Source organism: Pongo pygmaeus, chromosome 10, assembly GCF_028885625.2.
Source record: "Pongo pygmaeus isolate AG05252 chromosome 10, NHGRI_mPonPyg2-v2.0_pri, whole genome shotgun sequence".
Classification (NCBI taxonomy): Eukaryota; Metazoa; Chordata; class Mammalia; order Primates; family Hominidae; genus Pongo; species Pongo pygmaeus.
Genome location: NC_072383.2, coordinates 13,375,681 through 13,381,894, shown reverse-complemented (window position 1 = coordinate 13,381,894; position 6,214 = coordinate 13,375,681). Strand labels below are relative to the sequence as shown.

The following is a 6,214-nucleotide window of genomic DNA, read 5'->3' as shown; positions in this document are numbered from 1 at the left end:
TTAGAGTTTTCACTTTTTTCTGTGAAGTCCTCCATGCCACACAGAAATATTAACATCAGATAAAAATCTATATTTTTTCCTATTAATATTTTTTTCCCTGTTAATCTGTTTTTCAGCAGTTCAATTCAGAGACCCAAGCCATGGAACTTAAACAGGTAGAGGAAAATGTCTTTCCTTCCCTGCAGCATCAAGTACAATGCCCAGGATTTTGGCTTGGGCAAGGATGTGGAGGGGGCTGCCACTCACTGAGGTAGAGAGCACAGGCGAGAAGCAGGTTGATTGGCGAGCGGTGTCCACAAGGGTTATTTAGGCCTGCAGAGCATCCAAGTGAGGGTATCTAGTGGACAGTTGAAAGTGTGGGTCTGATGCTACAAATAGAAGCCTAACGTGGAGATGTGTTTGGACATCACAAATATCTAGATGGAGTAGGTGAATTATGAACTCTCCCAGGGAAAGGCCAGGAGTAAGAAGAGAAGAAAATCTAGGTAAGGACTCAGGAACCCTAATATTTACAGAGAAGCAAAAGAAAAGAGCCAACAAATATTTTTTTAAAGTGGCTAGTTATATAGGAGAAATGCCAGAGAATAAAAAAGGAAGAAGGTAACCAGTGTGTATCAAACCACTACATCAGTAAGTGCTACCGACTCACGTCCTAAATCATCTTGAAGCCATCTCTGGTGGTACCATCTTAGGATGTATCACCATCATTCTTGCCTGAAGTCCTGCAACAGCCTTCTAATTGGTCTCCACATTTCTGCTCCTGCCCCCTTGGACACACTTTCTACACAACCTCCAAATGGATCTTTGCTTTAAAATTATTATTTTGCACTTAGACTAAAATTCAAACTCCATTTTATGACTGCAAGGCCTTGTGTGATTTGGCCCCTTCTGACTACTTCTTTCTTTCTTTCCAATCTCTCCCTTAATACCCTTCTGCCACAGTGGACTTTGAACACACGCAGCCCTTTTTGCCCTAGGGCCCTTGCACTAGCTGTTTTGTCTGCCTAAAACCCTTTTCACTTCCTTTTCAAATGGCCAGGTTTTCTCATCCTACAGATCCTAACTACCTCCTCTTCAAAGAGGCCTTCAATGGCCCCTCTAGCTAAAATAGAGTCAGCCTCCCCTGTAGTTCTCCATCATACCATTACATTTTTGCTTTTTTCATAATATAAACCACTGTATAATTATTTTTCTTTTTCTCTCAGATCCCCAGGTAGCCATGGTCTTGGGGAAGACTGTGTCCTCCGGAGTGATCAGAGCCCAGTGCTGGACATCATGGGATGTAATTTTTTAACTTATTCCTTTTTTTTTTTTTTTTTTGGTCTCTCACACAAGACTGTAAGTTTGATAAGGAGGAGCCCCATACCTGCTTTGTTCTCCATTGTATGCCAAGCACCTAGCTCAGGGATCTATCAATTAAGAATGCATGAAACTATAACAGAAAACCAACAGTAGCTTAAGCCAAGAAGGTTTTCTTTTCCCACATAGCAAGAAATCCAGAGACAGGTTCAGTGCTCAATGCTGATGTCTCTGCACTTGCCTTTCTCTCTCCCTCAGGGCTGCAAGATGGCTGATGCAGCTCCTGCCATCTCATCCATGTTTAAGGCAGGAAATTAGGGAGATGAGGACAGGCTGTATCAGTTGCATCTGTCCCATTTTATGAAGAAACAGAAGCTTTCCCAAAAGTTTCCCCATCAGAGTTCTACTTTTATCTCATGGGCCAAAACTAACACACAGGGCCATCCATAGCTGCAAGGGAGAGTGTGTGTTGGGCTTTGCAGCCTCTATAGTGAGGAGCAGCAAGGAAGAAGAATATTCAGAATGGCTTTGAGGTAGCTGATCAACAGTGTCTTTTGCAAGGGGACTATGTGAAGGTGTGTATACCTGAGGTCAAGAGTTTGGGAAGATGGGAAACAGCTGGAGAGATGGGTTGAGGCCAGATTGCAGAGGATCATAAAGACTTCAATTCTATATTCTCACTTCTTTTTTTTTTTTCTTTTCTTGAGAGAGAATCTCGCTGTGTCACCCAGGCTGGAGTGCAGTGGCGTGATCTTGGCTCACTGCAGCCTCTGTCTCCTGGGTTCAAGCGATTCTCCTGCCTCAGCCTCCCAAGTAGCTGGGATTACAGGTACGTGCCACCATGCCCAGCTAATTTTTGTATTTTTAGTAGAGATGGGGGTTTCACCATGTTGGCCAGGCTGGTCTCGAACTCCTGGCCTCAAGTGATCCACCCGCCTCAGCCTCCCAAAGTGCTGGGATTACAGGCATGAGCCACCACACCCAGCCTATTCTCACTTCTGAGCCAAGCACAAGAGCTAGTGCTCAGGAGCACTAGCGGCCTCCCCTCATGATGTCTCCTGCTTCCCCCATCTCTCCTCTCTCCCACTTTGAAAACCCAAAACAGTGGAGCATGGTCAAGATGAGGAAGGGAGGAAACATCTTCAGTCCCCTACCCACAGCGAGGCCATAGCAGGTGACTGGATGACAGTGATAGAGTGAATTAAGAGAAAAAGGGATTAGGAGCTGGGAAAATGAAGGAAGTTTATCCTTGTTCTGGACTTAAGAATGAAAAACAGAACCAATGAGACTAGGATTTCTAATTGTCCATCTGTGGATTAGTAAAGCAATCTTTTTTCCTGATTCCCAGTCATCCTCTTGTCAGTATCTTTCCCAAAATACACTGATGGAAAAACCCTCTGGCCCCATCTCACTCCTCTCTAGGGCCTGGATTAGAGCATATGGCTAATATTTTAGATTGTAAATTGGAAAGCAGTAACCAGAAGAATACAGATATTAATAAAATCTAAACTGTACTCTAGGTTTAATGCTCAGGACCACAGCCTTAAGGCTGTTGCCTCAGCCAGGCGCGTTGGCTCACACCTGTAATCCCAGCACTTTGTAGGGCAGAGGCAGGTGGATTGCTTGAGGTCAGGACTTCAAGAGTCACCTGGCCAACATGGTGAAATGCTGTCTCTACTAAAAATACAAACATTAGCCAAGTGTGGTGGCATGTGCCTGTAGTCCCAGCTACTCAGGAGTCTGAGGCACAAGAATCATTTGAACCCAGGAGGCGGAGGTTGCAGTAAGCCAAGATCGCGCCACTGCACTCCAGCCTGGGTGACAGAGCAAGACTCTGTCTCAAAAAAAAAAAAAAAAAAGCTGCTGCCTCTGCAGATTAGCATATATGAAGGTGTTTTCCCTCCTCTAGAAGCCATCTTCCCGAGGCATGAATATTCCTTGTATGTTTTGTGAGCCTCACCCAGTAAAATTTGTTCTGGAGGTCCCACAGCACACCACCACATTCTCATGCTCATGTGAGTGTTTAAGGGCCCCAGGTGACTGTATATAAATACAGTGGAAGGCTTGGCTGAGCTCAGGGAGTTAGTTGGTCATCACTTGTTTAAGAAAGACCTCCTTAATTACGTTTGGCTTCTCCACTCCTGAGTAATGTTACTTTGATCTTGAGCACAGTAATTAAAGTTTCATAGCATGCCACATCGGTGGGCATATAGTTGATTGAATGCCGTGGATCTTGCCTTTGAATTTATATTTCTAACTAGCTCTAGCCTTTTTCTTTAGAAGTAATTTTGTTTCTATAGCAACATTATTCTAGAGGAACTAGGGACAGACCCAAACAATATCCACAAATGCAGAATCAAGAATCAAACCATGTAAGGTGGAAATGCCGGAGTGGGTTGAAGGTATGGCAAGAATTGGTGTAGGATATGAAGAGCTATTGCATAATCAAACTTCAGGTAAAAAGATCTCCTCTCTCCTTGGCAATGAATTAATTAGACCCTCATAAAAAAGTCTTTTTTTTTTTTTTTTTGAGACGGAGTCTCACTGAGTCGCCCAGGCTGGAGTGCAGTGGCATGATCTCAGTTCACTGCAACCTCCACCTCTTCAGTTCAAACGATTCTCCTGCCTCAGCCTCTGGAGTAGCTGGGACTACAGGCGTGCACCACCACACCCAGCTAATTTTTTTGTATTTTTAGTAGAGATGGGGTTTCATCATGTTGGCCAGGCTAGTCTTGAACTCCTGACCTCAAGTGATCTGCCCACCTCGGCCTTCCAAAGTGCTGGGATTACAGGCATGAGCCACCGTGCCCAACCAAAGAAGTCGTTTCAAGAGTGGGCTCAAACCCCAGCCTCTTCTCATATCCTGCCTCTTGCTCCCTTTTGGGTTCCTTACCCTCCAGCAGCACTGGAATTATTGCTGGTTCCCCTGCGGCCTCCCCACTGCCCCTCCTTCATGCCTTCACACACTGCTCCCATACCTACAATCCCCAATCCCTTTACAGTCCAGCTCAAAAGTCCTTGAATTCTTCCTTGGTCCCTTCAGGAACACTCCTTCTTCTCTATGATTTATAATCCCCACCTCACACCCATAGCATAAAGGATGTGTGCACCATAGATGCTCAGTTGTATTAATGTAGATTGGCTGGAATTTTAAACAATAAGAGCTACTGATAACTAATATTTATTGAGCATTCACCACGTCCCAGGAACTGTGCAAACTTGTTACATGGACTACCTCATGTATTCTACACAGCCCTATGAGGTGTTCACTAGCACTGTCATCTCTACCCCACGTACAGATGAACTGGGACAGCTTGGGGAGGCTCGTTAGCATGCTTCAGGCTACGCAGATGATCTGTGACAGTGTCAGAATTTGAGCCCATGCTCTTATCCGCTCTGCAGTACAACACTAAATGCTTAGTTCAATGGCTGGTTTCCCTGGCTGGCAAGAAAGGAAATAAGGCAGGGTGTGAATCTACCAGTGAGTACGCTGGGTGGGTGTTCCCTCATCCCTGTATAATTTACTCCGTGGCTCAGCCAGAGTGTCAGTGAGATAATCCCTGTGTCCCTAGGGTATGTGCTGCTGCCTGGAATTTAGATGAACAAACTCCATGAGATCAAAACTCCAGAAGCAGCATAGATACCCAGCAGCAACCTATTTGCTGCTTGTCAAATTAGCAGCCCTTGTTTTCTCTCATATAGTAAAACTCAGCTAAAAGAAATTCTTATGCCACCAATACAAACACAAGACTATTGCCCCTTCTTACATAATGTCTATGACCTACTTCTGAATATATAATGTATGTTTGTGATCCTGTTGTCTCTGCTTACTTTTTAGAACCCTTTCTTAGGGGCTAGCAGATTGTGGATTCACACCAGGGTGTCTGCTGGTGTGAGCAGAATGTGTCTTATGAGGGGGGCCCTAAACTGGAGGCAGAGCCCAGCAAAGCCTCGACCATTCTAAGATTCAAAAGGAAGCTTCAGCACTTGGATGTATCTGCAAAGCCTCCACAGAGGAAGTGGACTTACGGGAGTTGATTTCATTATTAGGAGAAGAGGCTTCTCGGTCATTGGAGAACACTACCCTTGCCTCCTTCCCTGTCTCAGAGGATCAGGTGTCCCACCTTCCATCCAAAGCTCATTCTGTTACCTGTGCTGGGGGCCAGGTCTCTCACTTCCTCCGGAATTTCATTCTACCACCTACTCTGTCCTTGTTATTTCAGTCTCTCCCTGGTCTCTGCCTCCTGCTTCTCAACAGAAATTCATGCTCACATGTCTTTAATTAGAACAAAAAAAAATCTTCCTTCAATCTAATCTTGCTTTCTAGGTACATCTCAGCTCTCTCATTACCTCTATAAATTGTCTTACAAATGACTTTACACAGAGTGTTTACATCCTTCCCCCTCATTTCCTCCACTCATTGACATTTACTTTCTCTGAAACTGATCATCATGAAGTCCAGCATAGTTGGCCTTTATCAGGCTGAACAGCTTCTCTGTACTGTTCAATACTGAGACCTCTCCTTCTCCCTGGTATTCTTCCTCTGGTACCTGTGACCTGCCATTCTCCAGGTGCACCTGCCTCAGACTACCTCCCCACTTCTTTCAAAGCCACATCTCTCCATGCCCAGCCCTAAATGTTAGTGTCCCCAGGACGGGGTTCTCTACCCTCTTCTGGCTGCATCATGTCATTTCGCCCACTCCCAACAACAGGTCATCCACGACCATGAAAATCATGCACTTGGGTTCTGTGACCATCCATGACCTATTGACTCCTAAGTATTTATTTACAGCCCATCTCTCTTCTTCTTAATTTTTTTCTTCATCTCATCTCCTTTCAAAATGTCACCCTCAGGCATGCGGAAATAAGAAATGGGTTCACTGCTGAGACATACACTGAACAATTCCTCTTTGAT

The 6,214-nt window shown here is 44.9% G+C and overlaps 1 non-coding gene across 1 annotated transcript; it reads right to left on the bottom strand.

Moving 5' to 3' along the window:
- Positions 1–1,194: 1,194 nt before the first annotated feature.
- Positions 1,195–1,285, bottom strand: LOC129011080 (small nucleolar RNA SNORD88). The gene has a single exon (XR_008493208.1). It is a non-coding gene; the product is annotated as a small nucleolar RNA SNORD88 (small nucleolar RNA).
- Positions 1,286–6,214: the final 4,929 nt, after the last annotated feature.